This window comes from Pristiophorus japonicus, chromosome 13, assembly GCF_044704955.1.
Source record: "Pristiophorus japonicus isolate sPriJap1 chromosome 13, sPriJap1.hap1, whole genome shotgun sequence".
NCBI lineage: Eukaryota > Metazoa > Chordata > Chondrichthyes > Pristiophoridae > Pristiophorus > Pristiophorus japonicus.
Window position 1 is genome coordinate 111,538,844 of NC_091989.1, and position 24,407 is coordinate 111,563,250.

At 46.7% G+C, this 24,407-nt stretch overlaps 1 protein-coding gene across 1 annotated transcript in view; it reads left to right on the top strand.

The window, feature by feature from the left end:
- The first annotated feature begins 7,071 nt into the window (after positions 1-7,071).
- LOC139278169 (uncharacterized) overlaps positions 7,072-24,407 on the top strand; it is a 101,201-nt gene continuing 83,865 nt past the window's right edge. The window contains exon 1 of the mRNA XM_070896822.1: positions 7,072-7,104. The gene's annotated coding sequence lies outside the window, so the exon portion shown is untranslated. The remainder of the gene's footprint in view (positions 7,105-24,407) is intronic.

A 24,407-nucleotide genomic window follows, 5' to 3' on the forward strand; every position in this document is an offset into this window, starting at 1 on the left:
CCCACTGATACCTGGGAGTCCCTGGCCATAGACCGCCCTAAGTGGAGGAAGTGCATTCGGGAGGATGCTGAGCTCCTCGAGTATCATCGCCGAGAGCATGCAGAAATCAAGCGCAGGCAGCGGAAGGAGCGTGCAGCAAACCGGGCTCCCTGCCCACCCTTTCTCTCAACGACTATCTATCCCACGTGTGACAGAGACTGTGGTTCTCGTATTGGACTGTACAGCCACCTAAGAACTCATGCTAAGAGTGAAATTAAGTCTTCCTTGATTCCGAGAGACTGCCTATAATGATGATGCTGATGATCACCTGAGAAGAACACCAGAGTCAATCCAAACTCCGCTGAAGTTGAAGCAGCCTTTTCAATGAAGCAACCTGCGATTTGAAAAATGGTGCCCACACCGCTGTGATTACTTCAGAACAGTTCTCCTTTTTCAGAGCGATATTGTGGGTGAGATGTGTGCGAGGTGGTGAAAGTGATGCTGGGCGATCTCCTATGCATTGGTTTTGGCAAATGTGATCTTTACGACAAAAAAAAAGTGGGTGGTCAGTATTATTTAATCTCGGCATTAATTAAGTGCGGAAAGTAACGCTGGGCGATATTGTGGGCTTTGATTTCGCTCATTCTGATGATTCCGCCCCAAAAAAGTGGGCGGGCGGTATTATTTTTTCCCAGCGTTACGTACATGGCGAAAGTAACGCTCGCCGATAAGTGTCCAAAAAATGGGCGTTAGTTTCCATTTTGTGGCCAAATGGGCGATATCTGGGCGTTATACCTTATTTCAGTGGTAAAATGGACATTAAGTGGCCGTTATCCATGCAAAAATAATGGAAAATCTAGCCCATGGTCTTATTTTACCATATTTACAAATCAAGATTAACCACTTGTTTTCTGTTTCGAAGAGGATAGCTTTGCTCTCGAACAGAACCTTCAAAACATGGTGTTGAACTTAAGAGTATTCGAGGCTGATCCTAAGGAAAGTTTTTCTCCAAGGGATGCCTTTGATTTACATTTGAACTCCAGACAGTTTGTCTGCCTGACTCAGCTCAAATTAAATTCTGACTTTCTCTTGGACTTGTTTCCAGGACTTTTGATGTAGGTCATGCTATTGGTACTTTACTTGTATCAAAGCTATCTGATAAGAACATAAGAAATAGAAGCAGGAGTAGGCCATACGGCCCCTCGAGCCTGCTCCACCATCTAATACGATCGTGGTTGATCCTATCATGGACTCAGGTCCACTTCCTTGCGCGCTCCCCTTAACCCCTTAATCCCTTATCGGTTAAGAAGCTGTCTTAAATGTATTCAATGTTCCGGCTTTCACAGCTCTCTGAGACAGCGAATTCCACAGATTTACAACCCTCTGAGAGAAGAAATTCCTCCTCATCTTAGTTTTAAATTATTCTAAGATTATGCCCCCTAGTTCTAGTCTCCCCTATCAGTGGAAACATCCTCTCTGCATCCACCTTGTCAAGCCCCCTCATAATCTTATACGTTTAGATAAGATCACCTCTCATTCTTCTGAATTCCAATGAATAGAGACCCAACCTACTCAACCCCCTCATCTCTGGAATCAACCTTGTGAACCTTCTCTGAACTGCCTCCAAAGCAAGTATATCCTTTCTTAAATATGGAAATCAAAACTGCATGCAGTATTCCAGGTGTGGCCTCACCAATACCCTGTATAGCTGTAGCAAGATTTCCCTGCTTTTATACTTCATCCCCTTTGCAATAACGGCCAAGATTCCATTGGCCTTTCTGATCACTTGCTGTACCTGCATACTAATCTTTTGTGTTTCATACACAAGTACCCCCAGGTCCTGCTGCACTGCAGCACTTTGCAATCTTTCGCCATTTAAATAATAACTTGCTCTTTGATTTTTTTCTGCCAAAGTGCATGACCTCACACTTTCCAACATTATACTCCATCTGCCAAATTTTTGCCCACTCACTTAGCCTGTCTATATCCTTTTGCAGATTTTTTGTGTCCTCCTCACACATTGCTTTTCCCCCCATCTTTGTATCATCGGCAAATTTGGCTACGTTACACTCGGTCCCTTCCTCCAAGTCGTTAATATAGATTATAAACAGTTGGGGTCCCAGCACTGATCCCTGCGGCACCCCATTGGTTACTGATTGCCAACCCGAGAATGAACCATTTATCCTGACTCTGTTTTCTGTTAGTTAGCCAATCCTCTATCCATGCTTATATAGTACCCCAACTCCGTGAACTTTTATCTTGTGCAGTAACCTTTTATGTGGCATCTTGTCAAATGCCTTCTGGAAGTCCAAATACACCACATCCACTGGTTCCCCTTTATCCACCCTGTTCGTTACATTCTCAAAGAATTCCAGCAAATTTGCCAAACATGACTTCCCCTTTATAACTCCATGCTGACTCTGCCTGACTGAATTATGCTTTTCCAAATGTCCTGCTACTGCTTCTTTATTAATGGACTCCAACATCTTCCCAACCACAGATGTTGGGCTAACTGATCTATAGTTTCATGCTTTTTGTCTGCCTCCTTTTTTAAATAGGGGCATTACATTTGCAGTTTTCCAATCTGCTGGGACCTCTCCAGAATCCAGGGAATTTTGGTAAATTACAACCAATGCATGTACTCTATATCTTTATCTAGACAAAATCAAAGCCCATTTCTGCATTCGGGCTGCAGCTAATGTTGGAACTGGGGACTTTGGATGGAGGATTGCTGTCAGGGGCTTATGGTCTGTAATGTTGGTAAACTTACAACTATACAAGTATTTGTGGAACTTCTTGACCCCAAAAATTAATGCCAAAGCTTCCCTTTCGATTTGCGCATAATTATGCTCACTGGCACTGAGAGTGTGTGAAGCAAAAGCGATTGGTCTCTCCTCCCCACTATGTAGTACATGAGAGATCACTGCCCAAACTCCATACGGATAGGCATCACATGCTAGCTTGATCTCCTTAGATACGTCAGAGTGAACTAACATGGTGCTCTCTACCAATTTGCTTTTATACTCCTTGAATGCTGTATCGCATTTTTCTGACCACTTCCAATGGACCTGTTTTTTCAATAGTTCATTCAGTGGATGTAACACTGTAGCCAAATTTGATAGTTCAAAAGACCCAAAAATGATCGAAGTTCAGTGACATTCATGGAGGTGGATGCATTTCTGATTGCATCCAGCTTTCCCTTGGTTGGATGTAAATCCTCTATGTCTACTCTGTACCCTAAGTACTCCACTGAGTTTTTAAATAACTCACACTTGCGAGCAGTCAATCATACTCTGTGCTTCTCTAGCTGTTTGAGCACTTCATTCAATATGTTATTATGAATTTGCCTGTTTGGTTCTGAAATTAGTATGTCATCTAAATAACATACTACCCCTTCAATACCTTGCAAAATCTGGTTCATCACCCCTTGAAATATCGCGGGGGTGGAAGACACTTCAAATGGTAGCCTATTAAATTGATATAGGCTTAGATGAGTATTTATAGTCAAGCATGACTTGGACTCCTCATTTAATTCAAGTTGTAAGTAGGCATTCATAAGATCCAACTTTTAGAAGATCTGACCACCTGTCAGTGTTGTGAACAAATCTTCTACATTTGGCAATGTATTGGGCAGATTACCGTCCAGAACCTGGTTTACGGTTACTTTATAATCACCACACAACCTTACCTTACCATCGGACTTAGGTACAACAACAATGGGTGTAGCACAATTACTTTTGAGTTCTTGCTCAACTTTCTCCTTGATTGCATATGGTACAGTATGTGGCTTGCAGTAAACCAATCTAGCATCCTTCTGTACCCTGACACTTGCCTTGAAGCCTTGGAATAGACTGCCTGTTTCGCAGAACACCTTCGGATACTTCTTGATGACATCATCCATTGATGCAAATCTCGTTTCAACACGAAAATTCTCACTCAGCTTCAGTGATCCCAACCAATTTCTTCCTAGTAAGGCAGACTTGTTTTCTGCCACTACTAAGAGAGGCAAGCTCTGAAATTGATCCTTGTATTTCACCAGTACAATGATACGACCTACCACAGGAATGTTCTCTCCCGAGTAGCCTCGCAGCTCTATCTCGGATTTCACCAATGGGAAATCACACAATTTGTCAAGGTATAGCGATACCGGTACTGCACTCATGCATGCACCAGTGTCGATGTCCATGGGTATTTTGGTTCCTGCAACATCTACTTGGATGATACTTTTCGAATCGCTGTTAGTTAACCTCATGTGCCTGATAATGTGTAGCTCTAAAACCTCCTCGTCCTGTTGTTTTTCTTCCATGCTATGTAGTCTCTGGGGATTTCTACTTATACCGTTGAAAGTTGGTTTACTCTTCAGTCGGCATGCCTTCGCAAGATGCCCAGTTTTTCTGCAGAAGAAACACTCTGCCTTAACATATGGACAACTTTGAGCAATGAGTTGTCCCAGGCACTGAAAGCGACTTCAATGCTCTGTAACCCTTGCCAGTTGCTGAGACCTGGGGCCCAACTGCCTCTTACTTTTAACCTGCAGGCGATTCACCTCAGTTGTCTGATGACTAGAAATGGTATGAAATTCTCAAGAATATTGGTTGGCCATGTCCTTGACATAGCTGTCTGACAAGCTAAATCAAAAGTCAAGTTAAGAGTTGGCAATAACTTTCTTCTGATCGCATCATTTTTCATTCCACAAAGCGGTCACGCAATGCTCGGTTCTGAAAGTTTCCGAAATTACAGTGAATAGATAGCATTTTTAATGCTACAATGTACTCACTGATATTTTCGTCGGTTAACTGATCTCGTATTCCAAAACGATAACTTTCAGCAATTTCCAGGGGCTCATTCTAACTTAGTGCCATTCTAACTTAGTTAGAATCTGCTTAAGTGATGTGTCCTTTGGCTTGACAGACACAAGCACATTTTTCAGGGTTTCATACACCTCAGGCCTTGCTTCAGTTAAGAAAATAGCCCATTTTCTTTCCAACATCACCCGGTTATGGTTTTCATCATCGAGAACTTCGATGATACTATTTGCGTTGAAAAACATTTCTAGCCACTCCACATATGCTCCGAAGCTTTCACGGTCATGTTTACCTTAGATTTGTAGCTGTTAATCAAAACAGAGAAGCTCTCAAAGTCTCTCTGTCAGATGGCTGAATCATCCACCAACAAAGATTTCAGCTAGGTTATCCGATTGTCCCATTCTCCGTCGCCAATATTATGTATTTGGTATGACCTCACAAACACATACAGGTTCTAAGATGGCTGATAACTTCAGGAAGCCTGTCAGGTGACCTAACCTGTTTATTCTTGTAAACAGCAATGGCTGCAATGCCACAGTAGTTGACTGGGTGAAGCTATATATATTACACTGTATGCAATTCTGGCCATCACATTACAGGAAAGATGTGATTGTACTGGAAAGGGTGCAGAGGAGATTTACAAGAATCTTGCCTGGACTTGAGAATTTTGGCTATGAGGAACAATTGGAGATGCTGGGACTGTTTTCTTTGGAACAGAGGAGGCTGAGGGGAGACCTGATTTGAGGTGTATAAAATTATGAGGCGCCTGGATAGAGTGGATAGGAAGGACCTTTTTCCCTTGGCAGAGGGGTCAGCAACCAGGGGACATAGATTAAAATAATTGGGAGGAGGTTTAGAGGGGATCTGAGGGGACATGTTTCCACCCAGAGGGTGGTGGGGGTCTGGAACTTACTGCCTGAATGAGTGATAGAGGCAGAAACGCTCACCACATTTAAAAAATACTTGGACGTGCACTTAAAGTGCGGTAACCTACAGACCAAGAGCCAGAAAGTGGATAGCTCTTGGTCGGCCGGCGCGGACACAATGGGCCGAAATGGACCCTTTCCATGCTGCAACTTTCTACGATTCTATCTATGATGTACTTGGGAGCCAATTGCAATTTTGAGGTACCAATGGGTGGGCTGTGGAGGCTGCTAAGAAAATGACCAACATTTTTTGTTAAATATTTTTGTTTTTGTGGGTCCACCAGGAGCAGTCATGCTCTCCCCGGGTCCACAGAGAAAAGCTCAGTGCACTGCCATGTACGGTCCCGCCCTACCCGGGATGGCCCCAGGCTCTCACTGCGGGTGGCTCCAGGCAGGAGCTGGATGAGTTCTCTCCTTCCCTCCAGCCCCGCCCGATGAGCCGTGTCTCACAGCGCCTATTTGCCACTCACACCTCACCGGTTACGTGTAAATGAGGCGCTGCTCTCAAAATAGCGACAATAGCGGTCTGGCGCGCTCCGTCTGCTGACCTCCTGTTGTGTGCCTCAAGTTCAGATCAGCCCCACTTGGAGGCCCGGACCTCATTTACGTGCAGCCGCCGAACTACAGGCACCAAACCGGGATAGCTGACGGGTTGGGGAGGGTGGGAATCAGCCGCTGCTACGTGGAGCTGCTAACAGTCGGAGCCTGGGGAGGGGGAGTCAATCCCAGGATGGGGGCCGAGCAGGCCAGCAGTGAGCTGGAGGTTTTTTGTGAGCCCAGGAGGAAGGCTCCTGCTGCTCCTGGCCCGACAAAAATAAATGTCTCCAACGCTCCCTTTAAGGTTGACTGGTTCGGCCGCTCAATGCCGGTGGAATTGTGCGGAGCCTGCGCGGCACACGCTCCCCACATTTATACCTCAAACTGCAATCAGGGTTCTATGGATGTCACAGGGCCCCGATTTTAGGTTCCATGGGGCCTCCTGCCTGAATCAGGCAGCTGTTCAGTCACTCGTCCCAGGATCGCCACCCAAGATGGCAGTGTTCCAATGCCACCTTCAGGCCAGGAGGAGACATTACAATCAGCCCCATTTAGTGCAACATTAACAAGAGTCCACAATCCATGTTGTGTGTTTGTGCAGGATGGAAACAACAGCCAGCGTCTGGCTGATAGTGATTGGAGTCACATTGGGAAACCAAAGTGTTATAAATCTCAGAAACCCTGTGATTATTAAACTCAGATATAAAGAGCCGATGGTAAGAAAATAACTCAACCTTTATAGACTTGTGTAATGTAAAGTGCAAAAGAAAATACAGCATTAAACACATTCAATTAATTGTTTCTGCTTTCAGGGCACTTTAGCACAGAAATGTGTCTTCTGGGATTTTGACCAAATGGTAATTAAAATACCTTAAAAAATCTTTTCATTTTTTTTAGACATCATCAGTATCATTTTAAAAACTACATTTTAATTACAGATAACACAAGCACGGGGCATTGGAATGATGTCGGCTGTGTAACAGAAACAGAGGGTAGTCAAACCACAACAACAACAACTTGTAATTCTATAGCGCCTTTAAAGTAGTGAAACGTCCCAAGGTGCTTCACAGGAGTATTTTAAGATTTAAAAAATTAACACCGAACCGCATAAGTAGAAATTAGCGCAGGTGCTGGTCAAAGAGGTATGTTTTAAGGAGCGTCTTGAAGGAGGAAAGAGAGGTAGAGAAGCGGAGAGGTTTAGGCAGGGAATTCCGGAGCTTGTGGCCTAGGCAACAGAAGGCACGGCCACCAATGGTTGAGCGATTATAATCAGGGATGCTCAAGATGGCAGAATTGAAGGAGCGCAGACATCTCGGGGGGTTGTGGGGCTGGAGGAGATTACAGAGATAGGGAGGGGCGAGGCCATGGAGTTATTTGAAAACAAGGATGAGAATTTTGAAATCAGGCTTTGCTTAACCGGGAGCCAATGCGCACAGCAAACGTGATATTGATTGAGGTATAAATATTGGCCAAGACACCCTGAATAACTCTGCTGCTGTTCTTTGAAATAATGCCATGGGATCTTTTACGTCCACCTGAGAAAGTAGACGGGGTCTTGGTTTAACATTTCATACAAAAGACAATACCTCCGACAGTGCAGCGCTCCCTCAGCACTACACTGGAGTGTCAGCCTAGATTTTGTGCTCAAGTCCCTGGTGTAGGACTTGAACCCACAACCTTCTGACTCAGAGACAAAGTGCTACCCACTGAGCCACAGCTGACAGCGCAGGCTTGAAAAATCTGCGCAGCCCAAACACTGCAGGGTGAAGCAATCTCTGCACTGCACAAATATTATGCCTTGAGCCTCACCAACTGCACCTGTATGATATTTTTCTATTTCCCACAACGATCTTGTTGCCTCTCTGTGTGAGTGCTGGATAATGGCCTGGTTTGTGCTGTGGACTGGCCACCACTAGGAAATAGATAAAACTCTCCTTTCTTATTTCACCCTGCAGTCAATGGAAACAGCAAACGTTCATCCTATCAGTTGGGGTTGTGTGTGTACCTAGTCCTGGAGTGAAAGGTCAATGGCCCTGAAATTGCTGTGCCTGTGACGGCCTACTCTCAGAGGTCACCATCGTAATCCCTTTGAAATGCCCCGCACGTTCTGGATTTCCAGAGTGAAATCCCAACTTGCGGCCTGTCAATGTTCGCGTTGGCAGGCCATCCACGGGGGCTCCAAAAAAACAATGGCTGGTGCAGAGATGGGCGATTTGCCCAGCGACTGGCCACCAATTGCCCAAGTAAGCCTTAGTTTGATGCATGCTGGGCCAGGTCTTCTCGCATCAGCGTAAGGGGATATCGAAGCTATAAATTAAACATTTACAAATCCAAAGTTATGCACATGCACTTTATTAAATGAGTTTATGGAAATATTGCCCCAGATTACAGTTTTAATAATGTTTAAAATTATCAAAAAATTTAATTTTTATTGCGGTTTTTGCAATGAATGTACTTATGAATAACATTCCATTTCTATGAATTGTATTCATATTTGGGGATTCTATTGCATATCATTAGGGGATTCCCTTCATAAAAGATTGCAGTGGAATTCTCCTTTACCATTGGAGGACTGGGCCCACATGATCCCAGGGACATTTGCGAATCGCCTGCACCCTGGGATCCCTGGGCCTTCACACTGCCGTACACCTGGAGGGCCGAGACCATGAAAATTCACAGCCTGGGCGCCTGGAGGGACTTTCGGCTTTGTTTCGCGATTGGAGGTGTACTCTAGACCTAGGCCTCCAAACGCAATTTCTAAGCTAATTATCCCTCTATGCTTTCTCGTGTTTGATAATAGTTCAAGAAATATTGGGGCTGAAATTGCCCCGTGCCGAAAACAGGTCGCACCCACCGTGTTTCGACTGTTTTTACCACCGCGGTAGATGTGGTGGCCTCTTGCGCGAAATTCCGCTCTTTGGTTTTTTTTTAAGCTGCCCGGAAGTCGATCATAATGGGGGCGGAAGCGCGGCCGTGAGCGCAAGTTCAGTAAGTAGAGGGGCGGAGTGTCCGCTGCTGTTACTCAGCGCAGCGCTGATGACGTCATCATGCTGGCGCATCACCACGTCTCTCCCCTTCACCACGCTGGTAATTAAGAAACTATGGGCTCAATTTTCCCCAAGCCCGTTTTCTGGCGTATTGCCAGAGTTATGCCAGGTTTTCTAGGCCAGAAATGCCCCAGAAATATTTTGCCAAAATTTCCCCGATGTATAATTCGAATTTGGTGCCGCGCAGCGTGTCCAGTCGCCTCGGGGGCGGAGCCTGCTGTCCATGCCGAAAAACGATGCTGTACCTTCTGCACATGTGCAGGAAAAAAGTTACATTTTTGACATCGTTCCAATGGACACGCATTGGACGCCAATGGACAGTACAGCTCGGATTTGGCAATCGGTCATTTTTAAAGAGCCAGTTGTGTGTGTGAGAAAGAGTGCTGTGAGAGCATTGGAAAAATAACAACTGGAGCAATGCAAGATGCAACGCATAGCAAGGACCAAGAATTTCCTACAGGAAGAAGTGGAGGCACTAGTTACTGTGAGTGAGGCCAGATGACACGAGCTGGACACCAGCAGAGGTCACATCAAAGTTCCACCAAAAGAAATGAAGAAATGCTGGAACCAAGTTGCAGAAGATTACTGTTCAATGGTGACCAGCACAAGATCTGGAAGCCAGTGTAAAAAGAAATGACAGGACCTTGGTCAAGTAGTTAGTGTAAGTAATATTTTCATTTATTCAATGCAATTGTGAATGTGACCAGCTGTATATGTCGCACCCAGCAGAAAGACACCCTCTCTAAAAAGTTGCATTTTCATCTTTGCAGAGGAAAGTGGCACATAACAAAAGGGAAAGAATTCGAAGAGGAGGAGGCCCGACAAATCTGCACCCACTGCCACCCTTGGAAGAGAGAGTCGCTGCTTTGATGGGTCCTGCCTGGAAAAAAGCAATCAGTACTGGACAAGCTGGGCCCACACTCGAGGGAGAGGGTAAGTGCTGCAAATTCATTGTGGTCCTTCAAATCAGATGCTGCCTGGCCTGCGATGTGTGAGCCTACTCATGCCACCCACCCTGCCCCCTTCTCTGCCGCTAACCATTTGACTGTTCTGTTATATTTTGCAGAACTTGAGGCCAACCCTGACAATGCAGAAGAAGATTCAGACGCAGACAAGCCTGAAGAGGAGAACATCTTCCAATCCCACCCTCCAGACCAAGAACATGGGGGGGACGGAGAGTGGCCTGAGCTGGATGAAGCTCCCACTATTGTACTGAATATGGAGGAGGGGCCGCTCATGGAGGTGACAGCCCCTTCCATGACTAGTGGTTTGAGTGTTGGTGGGACATTCTATGGTTTCCCTCCTTCCAATGTTGTGGGTTCCAGTGGTGTGGTGCAGCGAGGCACACCTACAGCCCCACCGTCCCAGGCTGCGGGTCCCAGTGGTGTGATGTGAGCCATACCCATGGGGAGGAGGGGAAGGAGAGTTTGACCACGCTCTCCTGAGATGCAGGATGTAACAGATGTGATTCAGATGATGTCATTGAGTGCAGAGAGCTTTGACCTTACCCTATCACTCTTGGACACCATCATTGGGGTGAATGATGAGGTAGCCGGACTGTCGAGAGAAGTAACAACACTCTCACGAGAAATAGGAACAATATCTGGGACCATCAGTGAGGGAATAGTGGCCATGAGGGAGGGAGTGTCAGAGGTAGTGCAAACCACGTCACTGGCCATTAGGGAGGGTGTTATGAAGGAAGAGTCAGACTGAATATTGTGAGCTCAAAGTAAAGTATGACCGTAGTCTTTTATTGCAGGTCTCCAGAGTGTCTCTCCAACCTGTGAGGCCTCCTTAAATACCTGTGCTCCCAAGGGATTATGGGATCCTTGGGACTCCAGGGGATGAGCCCTCTAGTGGCTGTACAGAGTATATTCAAGTTTACATATATAACAACACTCCCCCCCCTCCCCCCAAAGTCAACAGTATAACTATTTACAAGGTGAGTCGATCTGGGGCCCTTCTTGCCCTGGTGGATCGTCTCGGGGAAAATGCTGGTATTGGTGAATCGTCTGTTGGGCCCTCGCTGGGCTGCTGTGCAGCTGGCCTTGCTGGGTTGCCTGGTGTGGTGAGTCTTGCTGGGCTGCTGTGGATGATGGATTCTGCTTCGTGGTCAACCGCAGTGTCGGTTGCCACTGGTGTGTGTGTTGGGGGGTCAAAGAAGGTAGGGTCCAAGGTGGGTTGCTCAGGATAGTCCGTGAATCTGAGTGTGATTTGGTCCAAGTGATTCCGGTGAATGAGTCCATTTGAGAGTTTGATCCTAAACACCCTGCTCCCCTCTTTAACCACAACAGTGCCGGGAAGCCACCTTGTCCATAATTCAATACAAATACAGGATAGTTGATTTCAATCTCACGTGACACATTTGTGCTATCATAATATTGACTTTGTTGGAGCCGCCTGCTCTCTACCTGTTCATGTAGATCGGGGTGAACTAATGAGAGCCTTGTCTTAAGTGCTCTTTTCATGAGCAGTTCAGCAGGTGGGATCCTAGTGAGCGAATGGAGTCTCGTGCGGTAGCTAAGCAGGACTCGGGATAGGCAAGTCTGCAGTGAGCCTTCCGTTACCCTCTTCAAATCCTGCTTGATGGTTTGCACTGCTCTCTCTGCCTGACCATTGGATGCTGGTTTAAATGGGACAGATGTAACATGTTTGATCCCGTTAAGGGTAATGAATTCCTTGAACTCAGCACTGGTAAAACATGGCCCGTTGTCACTCACCAGTACATCGGGCAGGCCGTGCATGGCAAACATAACCCGCAGGCTTTCAGTAGTGGCATTGGACGTGCTTGCCGACATTATCTCACATTCAATCCATTTGGAGTACGCATCTACAACCACAAGGAACATTTTACCCAAGGACGGGCCTGCATAGTCGACATGGACCCGAGACAACGGTTTGGAGGGCCAAGATCATAAGCTTAGTGGCGCCTCCCTGGGTGCATTGCTTAGCTGCGAGCATGTGTTACATCTGTGCACGCAGGACTCGAATTCCGCATTGATACCGGGCCACCACACATGGGTTCTGGCTATCGCTTTCATCATTACGATGCCTGGGTGGGTACTGTGGAGGTCACTGATGAACCACTACCTGATTACCCCACAGAAGGCAGTCTGCCTGTATAGATATTTCACCTTTGCGCCGCTGAAACGGCTTTATCTCTTACTGCATTTCTACTGGGACACTGGACCAGCTCCCGTGAAGCAATAGTTTTTGACTAGGGATAATAAGGGGTCCTGGCTCGTCCAGGTTTTAACCTGCCGGGCTGTGATGAGTGATTGCTCACTCTCAAATGCTTCCATAACCATGAATAAATCTGCAGGCTGCGCCATTTCTACCCCCGTGGTGGGCAATGGCAGCCTACTGAGAGCATCGGCACAGTTTTCTGTGTCTGGCCTGTGGCGGATGGCGTAGTTGTATGCGGACAATGTGAGCGCCCATCTCTGGATGCGGGCCGATGCATTCGTATTTATCCCCTTACTCTCGGAAACAGGGATATAAGTGCCTTATGGTCAGTTTCCAATTCGAATTTTAGTCCAAATACGTATTGATGCATTTTCTTTACCCCATAGACACATGCTAACGCTTCTTTTTCAATCATGCTGTAGGCTCTCTCAGCCTTCGACAGACTCCTAGATGCATTAGCCACCGGTTGCAATTTCCCAAAATCATTAGCTTGTTGCAATATACACCCGACGCCATATGGCGACGCATCACATGCTAGTACCAAACGCTTACATGGATCATACAACACAAGCAATTTGTTTGAGCATAACAATTTTCTAGCTTTTACAAACGCATTTTCTTGGCTTTTGCCCCAAACCCATTCATCCCCTTTACGCAGTAAGGCATGCAATGGTTCTAACAATGTGCTGAGACCCGGTAAGAAGTTACCAAAGTAGTTCAGGAGTCCTAGAAACGCTGCAACTCCGTCACGTTCTGTGGCCTCGGTGCATTCTCAATTGCCTCAGTCTTTGAATCAGTGAGCCTGATGCCGTCTGCCGTGATTCTCCTTCCCAGGAACACCACTTCAGGCACCAGGAAATTGCACTTCGAGCATTTTAACCTGAGCCCCACGCAGTTAAGTCGACTAAGTACCTCCTCCAGGTTCTGCAGATGCTCGACTGTGTCCCGACCTGTAACGAAGATGTCGTCCTGGAAGACCACGGTGCCTGGGACTGACTTCAGTAAGCTTTCCATGTTTCTCTGGAATATCACCGCCACTGATCAAATTCCAAACAGGCATCTGTTATAATTGAAGAGACCTTTGTGTGTGTTGATGCAGGTTAGGCCCTTTGATGATTCCTCCAGCTCCTGCATCATGTAGGCTGAAGTCAAATCCAGCTTCGTAAATGTCTTACCTCCCGTCAGCGTTGCAAAGAGGTCGCTGGCCTTTGGTAGTGGGTATTGGTCCTGCAGGGAGAAACTTTGTAATCACCACAGATTCTAATGGTGCCGTCTCCCTTGAGGACTGGGACAATCGGACTGGCCCACTCGTTGAATTCGATCGGTGAAATGATGCCCTCTCTTTGCAGCCGGTCTAGCTCGATCCCTACTCTTTCTCTCATCATGTACGGTACTGCTCTCGTCTTCTGATGGATGGGTCACGCCCCCGGAATTAGGTGGATCTGCACTTTTGCTCCTTGGAATTTCCCGATGCTTCGAACAGCGAAGGGAACTTGTTTAAGACCTTGGCACACAAATTGTCGTCAGCGGGCGATAGCGCTCGGACATCGTCCCAGTTCCAGCGTATCTTTCCCAGCCAGCTCCTGCCGAACAGCGTGGGGCCATCGCCCTGTACCATCCAGAATGGTAGCTTGTGCACCGCTCCATCATAGGAGACCTTTACAGTAGCACTGCCAATTACGGGAATCAGTTCCTTTGTATACGTTCTTAGTTTCATGCGAATTGGAATTAACACTGGCCTTGAGGCTTTGCTGCACCACAATTTTTCAAAAGTCTTTTTGCCCATGATGGACTGGCTCGCGCCCGTGTCCAGCTCCATTGACACCGGGAGTCCATTTAGTTCAACATTCAGCATTATCGGGGGACAATTCGTGGTAAATGTGGGCACCCCATGTACCTCTGCCTCCTCGGTCTAAGGCTCTGGTTCATCGTGATCTACCGTGGATCTGTCCTCCTCTGCAAAGTGGTGGTTTGCAGGATTAACAGGATTTGCAGCTTGCCTGCACATACGTTGCAGGTGTCCCATTGTTCCACAGCCCTTGCAAACATACCCTTTGAAGCGGCATGAATGGAAACGATGATCACCCCCACAGCACCAACCAGGTGTTAATGGCTTTGCATTCATCACCCTTGATGGTGGACTCTGAGACATGTGTGGATGTGCAGCTGCCGGCATGTTTGACCTGCCCTATGTCGCGATTTGAAAGCAACATCACTTTGTTCACAGTACTTGTAGCAACACTTGTGTGCTGAGAGATTTGCTTAGCATTGTCACTGGTGGCAGTGAACGCCTGGGCTATCGCTATGGCCTTACTCAAGGTTGGGGTCTCTACAGTCAAAAGTATGGTTTCGTGGCCAATGCCAAGTACGAAAAAGTCTCTGAGCATGTGCTCCAAATGTCCTTCAAATTTGCAATGTCCTGCAAGGCGTCTTAGCTCGGCGACATAACTCGCCACTTTGTGGCCTTCAGACCTTTTGTAGGTGTAGAACCGGTACCTCACCATCAGAACGTTTTCCTTCAGGCTCAAATGCTTCCGGACCAGTATGCACAAATCATCGTACGATTTCTCTGTGGGTTTCGCTGGAGAAAGATTTTTCATGAAGCCATAAGTTGGTGCCGCGCAGACGGTGAGGAGAATCGCCCTTCATTTGGCAGCGTTCTCTTCTCCATCCAGTTTGTTGGCTATGAAGTATTGGTCGAGTCGCTCCACAAATGTTTCCCAATCATCTCCCTCGGATAATTTCTCCAGGATGTCCACTGTTCTCTGCATCTTTGGATTCACTATCTGTACCTTGTCGCCAGTTGTTATGTATGAAGAAAGAGTCAGACTGAACACTGTGAGCTCAAAGTAAAGTGTGACCGTAGACTTTTATTGCAGGTCTCCAGAGTGCCTCTCCAACCTGTGAGGCCTCCTTAAATACCTGTGCTCCCAAGGGATTATGAGATCCCTTGGGACTCCAGATGATAAACACTCTGGTGGCTATACAGAGTATATACAAGCTTACATATATAACAGAGGGAATGTCAGAGGTAGTGCAAACCACGTCAGTGGCCATGAGGGAGGGAATGTTGCAGGCTGCTGAGACAATGTCAGGTTGCATGAGGGACGGCATGTTGGAGTTAGCTGTTGCAATAAGGGAACATGCAATAAGTTGCAATGAGTATAGGAGCAGGGAAGTCTTGCTGCAGTTGTACAGAGCCTCGGTGAGGCCCCACCTGGAATATTGTGTTCAGTTTTGGTCTCCTAATCTGAGGAAGGACGTTCTTGCTACTGAGGGAGTGCAGCGAATGTTCACCAGACTGATTCCCGGGATGGCTGGACCGTCATATGAGGAGAGACTGGATCAACTGAGCCTTTATACACTGGAGTTTAGAAGGATGAGAGGGGATCTCACAGAACATATAAGATTCTGACTGGACTGGACAGGCTAGATCCGGGAAGAATGTTCCTGATGTTGGGGAAGGCCAGAACCAGGGGACATAGTCTTAGGATAAGGGGCAAGCCGTTTAGGACTGAGATGAGGAAAAACTTCTTCACTCAGAGAGTTGTTAACCTGTGGAATTTCCTGCCGCAGAGTTGTTGATACCAGTTCATTGGATATATTCAAGAGGGAGTTACATAAGGCCCTTATGGCTAAGGGGATCAAGGGGTATGGAGGGAAAGCAGGAAAGGGTTATTGAGGGAATGATCAGCCATGATCTTATTGAATGGTGGTGCAGGCTCGAAGGGCCGAATGGCCTACTCCTGCACCTATTTTCTATGTTTCTATGTTTCTAACATGCCCAGATCCCGCGTCCATTGACAGAATCAACTGCCACTCCCACTGCAATCCCCACACCAGCCTCTGAAGAGCCCAAAGCCGGACCCTCCAACTTGCCGCCTGATGCTGACGCCCCCCCACCCTCAAGAGGTGAGCAGTACCCAAGGTGTTAGAAAGAATAAGCTTGGTATCAAGCCCAGAAACACTGCGCCACCGCCTGCGGGCAGGGGTGGTGGAGGGGCCAAGACCAAGTGCAGCGGGCGGTCTTAGAATAGGGGGATGAGAGATGGGGGCAGCCTTTCTTTGCTGCTGCTGTTGTTGTTATTATTGTTACTGTTGTATCTGTTCTCAAATTAAAAGTTTTTTGCAGTTATATAAATTTACAAGTTTATAAGTGATCTTAAAGTTTTTAAGTGATCTTAAAGAGTGATCTTAAAGTGACGTTTGATACAAGAATAATTTTATTAAAGTTAAGTTATTGTAAACGTTTGAATAAAATATATTTTACATTAAAATGAACTATGTTCCATTAATACAACACAACATTATGGTACAGTTCCAAATAGTAAACATGTCCATGTGGAATAGTTGTCGCTGAGCCCTCAGGGTCTCCTCTCTCCCCCCCACCCTCACCCCCCCTTGTGACCTCTCTCTCTCCTCCCCCCGGGCTACAAGCTGTAAGATCCTCTCTCTCTCTCTCTCTCCTCCCCATCCCCGGGCTACAAGCTATAAGATCAGCTCCCTCCCTCCTCTCTTCCCCCCTGGGCTACAAGCTGTAAGATCAGCTCTCTCCCTCCTCTCTTCTCCCCTGGGCTACAAGCTGTAAGATCCTCTCTCTCTCTCCCTCCTCTCTTCCCCCCTGGGCTACAAGCTGTAAGATCGGCTCTCTCCCTCCCCCCTCCCCCCCCCCCAGGCTACAAGCTGTAAGATCAGCTCTCTCCTCTCTTCCTCCCCCACGACTTGTTTTGTAGCTCAACCCCACGCCGTTGTGTCTGGACGCGAGGCCGATTCTACAACCCTCCAGGCCTTCTTCAAGATGTACACTGGTGGCGTGTGAGTGAGTAAAAAAATGAGAAAACTTCTGAAATCCAACGAATTTACACTTCTATGTTGACAGGTTAAAAAAAAAGTTGAACTTTATTATTGATTTTGACAGTGTTCTTTTAAAAACAAAGGCGTCTTTCAGTGCAGATTTGTGAATGTGCGCTGGTTTCTTAACTCAACAGAAGCTATTTCGTGAATGGCCAGATACGCCAACCTAAGAGAAAAAAATGTTGGCCAAACTGCGAACAATTGAAAAAACCGCCGCAGACATGAGGGAACATCAAAAAAACGTTTACTATGACGTAAAAAAAAACTGGCCTAGAAAAATCATAATTATTCAGTTATGCCGACGTAGATCACAGGGGAAAGTTTGAAAAAAATAAATACGCCAAAAATTTGATTAAAAAATGCCAAAAAATGCAACCTACTCCAAAAACACGGCGCAAATCACTGGGGAAAATTGAGCCCCGTATTCTAGCCCTGGATGGAAATGGTAAATGTAGATGGAGAACCAATAATTGACATCGACGGGCAGGATTCAGCAATGGCTCACCTCATTGGAGCAGAGGCTTTTGCCCGTTAATAATCCACCGCACAGGGACGGTACAAAATGGCTGTGAAAGCTTTATTTTTTTGGATAAATGTAGTTTGTAAAGCTATAACCAAACCATATTAATCGGCAAGATCTCCGGGCGTGGGGGATCGGTAACAACACTGTAACTCCGCCACTAAACTCCCGCCGAATATGGTGAGTTGTTAACGGCACCGCACCCGGTGACAAGGTCATTTGCAACCCATTAGCGCCCCCCCAACACGAGGCGCAAACGACTCAAATTCCTCCCCTAATGACTTTCTCCAATTATTCAACCATAATCAGAAAAATGGTATTTAATCCCTAACTTTTCACAACCGATTCTGTCCACAGATGTTTGGCACTTTATTGACCTGTCAATATTTCAACAGCTTGCTATCAGACAATTCAGACCATGTCCAGCATCCCTGCTAATCAATCCCAATTATTATCACCTTTATAAACCAAAGAGTGTCAATATAAAAGCAAAATACTGCAGATGCTGGAATCTGAAATATAAACAGAAAATGCTGGAAATCTCAGCGGGTCAGATAGCATCTGTGGAGAGAAACAGAGTTAACGTTTCAGGTCGCTGACCCTTCGTCACATGTCAATATGGTGCCTATGTGACTGACATCAAAAGGTCGACAGAGGTTCAAGTAACTTCATCACAAAATGGAGACTTAAGTTCAACCTGTTTAGTTGGCTGTACACCATATTTTTCAATGTGAGCAATTTACATTTATATACCACCTTCACAGAACGGCAATCAGACAACGATCCAAGAAGGAGATATTTGAAAGGGTCAGAGGTGGCTTTTAAGGAAAGTCAGAGGAGAGATAGAGAGTCGGAGAGGTTTAGGGAGGGAATTCCAGAGCTTGGGGCCCAGGCAGCTGAAGGCACGGCCACCAATGGTGGAGCGAAGGAAGTGGGGGATGCTCAAGAGTCCAGAATTGGAGGAGCGCAGAGATCTCGGGGGGTTGTGGGGCTGGAGGAGATTACAGAGATAGGGAGGCCATGGAGGGATTTGAACAAACGGATGAGAATTTAAATTTGCTGGATCGAGAGCCAATGTCATCAGTGAGCACAGGGGTGATGGGTGGACGGGACTTGGTGCGAGTTAGGACACGGACAGCAGAGTTTTGGATGAAGTTTACGGAACGTGGAGGATGGGAGCTGAACAGGAAAGTGTTGGAATAGTCGAGCCTGCAGGTAACACAAACATAGATGTGGGATGGGCAGCAGGTGGGCTGAGGCAGTGCAGGAAGTGGGTGATATTACCGAGGTGGAACTAGACGGTTGAACTCTGAATTGGGATGAAATAGGAGGCGGAGGATGTAAACAGTCTGGTTCAATCCCGTGCAGTGACCCGGGAATGCAGGATTAACGTAGATAAACTTCTGAAAGTCAGATTGTGCAACTCTCTCCAGGCCAAGGGACACTACCTTACTAATTTAGATTTTACCATTTCACACTAAATAGTCTTCATTTTGCAGAGGATGCCCAAAAATGGAGCAGCAGAAAGTAATGAAACAGAAAGCGCCATAAATGTATTTTTAGATTGGATTTAAGTTTTGACCAAGGAGACAACTTTCTAAATCCATGTGATCCTCAGGGGAGGTCCCCATGGATCATGCCCTGTATCCAGGATCTATTTAACCTCATTAACTTTGTGTTTTCTCAAGGAACCCCAGATGATTTAGCAAATGATTTCTCTTGTGGAGAGAGGGGGTTTGGTGGCACTGCATATTGGGGAACCCTACTTCATTTCAAAGAGCAGGAGCGGATTTGAATCAGTTTTTGATCTGAGTTGCATTGAGCAGGAAATGTGTTCTGTCCGATCAAGAGACCATCATAATTGTACGGTCTCTGGCGCCACCTAGTGGCCACCCAGAATTGTACGGTCTCTGGCGCCACCTAGTGGCCACCCAGAAGAGGGCAAGTTTTGGAGCAGGCTGAACACTCGCCTGATCGGTTACAGAGAACAGACCGAGAGGACAAATAGAAAGGGAGAAAATTCCTTGCTGATGCTTCAGGATCTTTTTTCTTATACAGGAAAGCGAAGGTCGAGAGCGCTATTAAAATCCACGTTAATCTCAGCAGTGCACTGTTCCTCCTGAAGCTGAGTTTCCTGCTCCACGAGTGACTGACATCTCGCACCATCGAGGGTCTGAGTAAAGCCATTGCCATGGGCCTGCATTCATTCTTACTCTACAGTTCTACCTGGATGGGGATTGAAGCATTCCATCTTTACATTGTCCTGATTAAAGTGTTCAACACCTACACAGAAAGATATGTGCAGAAGCTGTGTCCCGTTGCCTGGGTTAAGAAATGCTCAGCACAGGGAGCTCGGCTTCTTCCACTGCACTTCTCCACAATACATACACACCTTTCATTTCACACCATTTTCTCATAGTGTCCACTCTAAGGGTTCAATTTTCCCCAGTTACCTGCGCTGTTTTTTTGGCGTGTGCCGCTTTTTTTGGCCTAAATTAAAATATCCAAGTTTCCTCAAAGATTGTGCGCCAGTGTAACTCTTACGACTTTTTTAGGTTCGTTTTTTTTGCATCATGGTGGCATAACCTGATGTCTGCACCAGTTTTTCACATTTATGCAAGTTTGGCCAACTTACATTTTTGCTGGGACGGCGTATGTGCCACTCGCAATAAACCTTCTGGGCACTTAAAAAAAACAGCACTCATTAAAAAATCGGCACAGAAAGACACCATTGTTTATTGGCGAAGCTTTGGTGGGAGTCAAGAACACATTAAATATGCATCATGAAGCTTAATTTTTTCAAACTTAAATGCAATTCTTTAATTTTGGATTTTTTTCAAAGTGACAAACCACCACTGAACGTCTCCAAACCGGGCTCGAGGGTCGGAGTGTTGGTCGGCAGAATCGGTTCCTCGCCCGGGCAGGGGGGCTTGGGGCTCAGCTTCAAAAGAAGCCTGGGGAGGGGAGGGGGCGGTGTGGAAGCCGAACTGAAGGGATGAGAACCTTTACACTACACAGCAGCATCAAAAGAAGCCGGAGGTAGGTGTTTGCCGAGCCCCTGTGTCCGGGCGAGGGAGCGATTCTGCCGGCCAACCCTCGAGCCCAGTGAGGAGACATTCGGTCAGTGGTGGGGTGGTACTTTGAAAAAAATCTAAAATTAGACTTCGTTGCCCCAAATGTCCTCATTTGAATGCCTAGCTTCCCGTTCTAAGCAAACCTATTGCGCATGCGCAGACCTAGGTGTGGTCCATACTAGGGTGTCGACCTTGGGGAGAGAGACAACAAAGAAGCTTGTCCCGCTGTTTTGAGCTTCTTGCAAAGATACAATTTAATCATGGGGGCAATATTGACAATGCCATACCTCGTGCAAACTTCTGCATGATGGTGCTGCGGAGGAGACTATTGATTCGACATCATCGCATGAGGAACCTCAGAGCACGTAGGATGATGGGCAGGGTGTCTTACCCATGTCGGGTATATCGAGACAGGCGTTCGTACCTGCACCTTAGTGATGCAGACTGTGTCAGAAGGCTGCGTTTCCGCAAAGAAGTTGTAACCGAGATGTGGAGTTAAAAAAAACAGGCCTGCAACCTAGAAGTGTCAGGAAGACTGCTTTGTCAGTTGAGGTGAAGGTTACAGCTGTACAATCATTTTATGCATCTGGATCATTCCAGGCCACAACTGGGGATGTGTGCGCCATTTCTCAACATGCAACACATATCTGCGTTCGGCAGGTGACTGCTGCACTATATGCCCGGAGGAATGACAACATAAAGTTCCCCATGACCACCCAGGCAATGCATGAAAGGGCTGTGGGCTTCTCCAGGATTGCTGGCTTCCCAAAGGCTGCATTGATTGTATCCACATGGCCTTGCGAGCACGTTTGGAGGATTCCGAGATGTACAGGAACAGAAAAGGCTTCCACTCTGAATGTGCAGTTTATCTGTGACGACATACATCACATCATGGCAGTCGATGCAAGATACCCTGGAAGCACCCATGATGCATTCATCCTACGAGAGAGCATTATATCTGCCATGTTTCAGCAACAGCCAGAAGGGCAGAGCTGGCTGCTGGGAGACAAAGGGTACGACCTCACCACCTGGTTCATGATGTCCCTACACCTAACTCAGACGGAAGCTGACCAGGAATACAACATGTTGCACATTGCAACGTGCAGCATAATAGAGAGGGTCATTGGCATCTTGTAATAGCGTTTCCGATGCCTGGACCATTCCGGAGGCTACTTGCAATACTCCCCTGAGATTGTCGGTCAGTTCACTGTTGTGTGTTGCATGCTGCATAACTTAGCCACCATGAGGCAGCAGCAGCTGATAATAGAAGAAAATGGCTGATGGTGAGGAGGAAGATGCAGATGACGAGGAGGAGGAAGCTATGCAACTAACTGAACCCGGAACATGACGGCGGAGGAGGGCAGGCCGTCGTGCCCCTTCAACGATTGCTTGAGTCTTGTGCCAGCAGCTCATCCGTGAACGCTTTGCTGCCTGAAGGCTCAGCGACAACTATTCTAAATGGACCATGTTTACTATTTGGACCTGTTCTGTAATGTTGTGTTGTGTTAATGGAGCAAATAATGGAAATGATTCAGTTATAATTTAAGATATATTTTATTCAAAAGTTTAACAAATACTTGTTTTTACTTAACTTAACTTTAATAAAAATATTCTTGTATCAAACTTTAAAGTTTTCAGTTAGGATCACTTACTAACGTTAAAATCGCTTACAAACTCTAAGATTACTTAAAAACTTTTAAACTTGTAAATTTATATAACTTACAAAAAGCTTTTAATTTGAGAACAGTTACAACAATAATAATAACAATAATAATAACAACAACAACAACAGCAGCAAAGAAAGGCTGCACCCATCTCTCCTCCACCTTATTCTAAGACCACCCGCTGTGCTTGGTCTTGTTGACTCCACCCCTACCCATAGAGGTGGCGCAACATTTCTCGGGTTGGTACCAAGCTTATTCTTTCAAACATCTTGGGTAATGTGCACTTCTTAATGTGGGAGGTGGGAGATGTAGGCAGTAATGTGGAAGGCCCGGCTTGGGCCTCTTCAGAGGCTGGTCTGCGGATTGGAGTGGGAATGGCAGTTGATTCTGTCAATGGCCACTGGGTCTGGGCGTGTTCCCTTATTGCAGCAGCTAACTCTGACATTCCCTCCCTCATGTGCCCTGACAGTGTCTCAACTACCTCCAACATTCCCTCCCTCATGTTCACTGACAGCACATCAACTACCTCCAACATTCCCTCCCTCATGTTCACTGACAGCACATCAACTACCTCCAACATTCCCTCCCTCATGTTCACTGACAGCACATCAACTACCTGAGACATTCCCTCCCTCATGTTTACCAGCATTGTATCAGCTACCTGTGACATTCCCTCCTGCATGTGCCCGGACAGTATTCCCATTTCTTGTGAGAATGTTGTTACTTCTCCTGACAGTCCCGAGATCTCATCACCCACCCCACTTATGGTGTCCAGGAGTGATCGCGTAAGGTCAATGCTCTCTGCACTCGTTGCCAGCATATGAACCACATCTGTTACATGCTGCACCTCGGGAGAGCGCGGAGGAGCTCTCATTCACCACCTCACCCTGGGTGTGGCTCACTGGGACCCGCAGCCTCGGACTGTGAGAAACCATGGAATGTCCCAACACTCGTACCACTCAGGAAAGGGCCTGGCACCTCAATGGGCGGCACGTGCACCTCCTGCAGAGTGAGTACAAGAGTGGGGGCTTCATCCATTACCCCCTCCCCCTGCCCCTCACCCCCATGCTGTTGGTCTAGAAGGTGGGATTGGAAGATGTTGTCCTCTTCGTCTGCATCTGAATCTTCTTCTGCATCGGCTTCAGCCTTGTCAGGGTTGGCCCCAAGTTCTTCAAAATATAACAGAACAGACAAATGGTTAGCAGCAGAGGAGGGGGCAGGGTGGCATGAGTAGGCTCACACAGCGCAGGCAGCAGGCTGATTTAAAGGACCACGATGAATGATAGCACATTGCATCAACCGAAGCGTAGCTGACGGAGACATCCCCAGGAACCGAAGCATAGCTAGCCTGGGCAGTACTTAACATTTAGCAAAGCCAGAATGTGGAATTTGCAGAACTTGCCCTCTCCCTCGAATGTGGGCCCAACTTGTGCAGTGGTGGTTGTTTTTCTCCAGGCAGGACCCATCAAAGCAGCGACCCTCTCTTCCAAGGTGTCAGTGGGTGCAGATTTACCGGGCCTCCTCCTGTTCGAGTTCTTTCCCTTTTGTTGTGTGCCACCTTCCTCTGCAAAGATGAAAATATAACATTTTAGAGTGTGTGTCTTTCTGCTGGGTGGGACATACAGATGGTCACATTTACAATTGCAATTCCAGTGAATAAATGAAAATATTACTTACACTAACTACTTGACCAAGATCCTGCCATTTCTTTTTGCCCTGGCCTCCAGACCTCGGGGTGGTCACCATTGCACAGTAATCTTCTGCAAGTTGGTTCCAGCGTTTCTTCATTTCTTTTGGTGAAACTTTTATGTGACC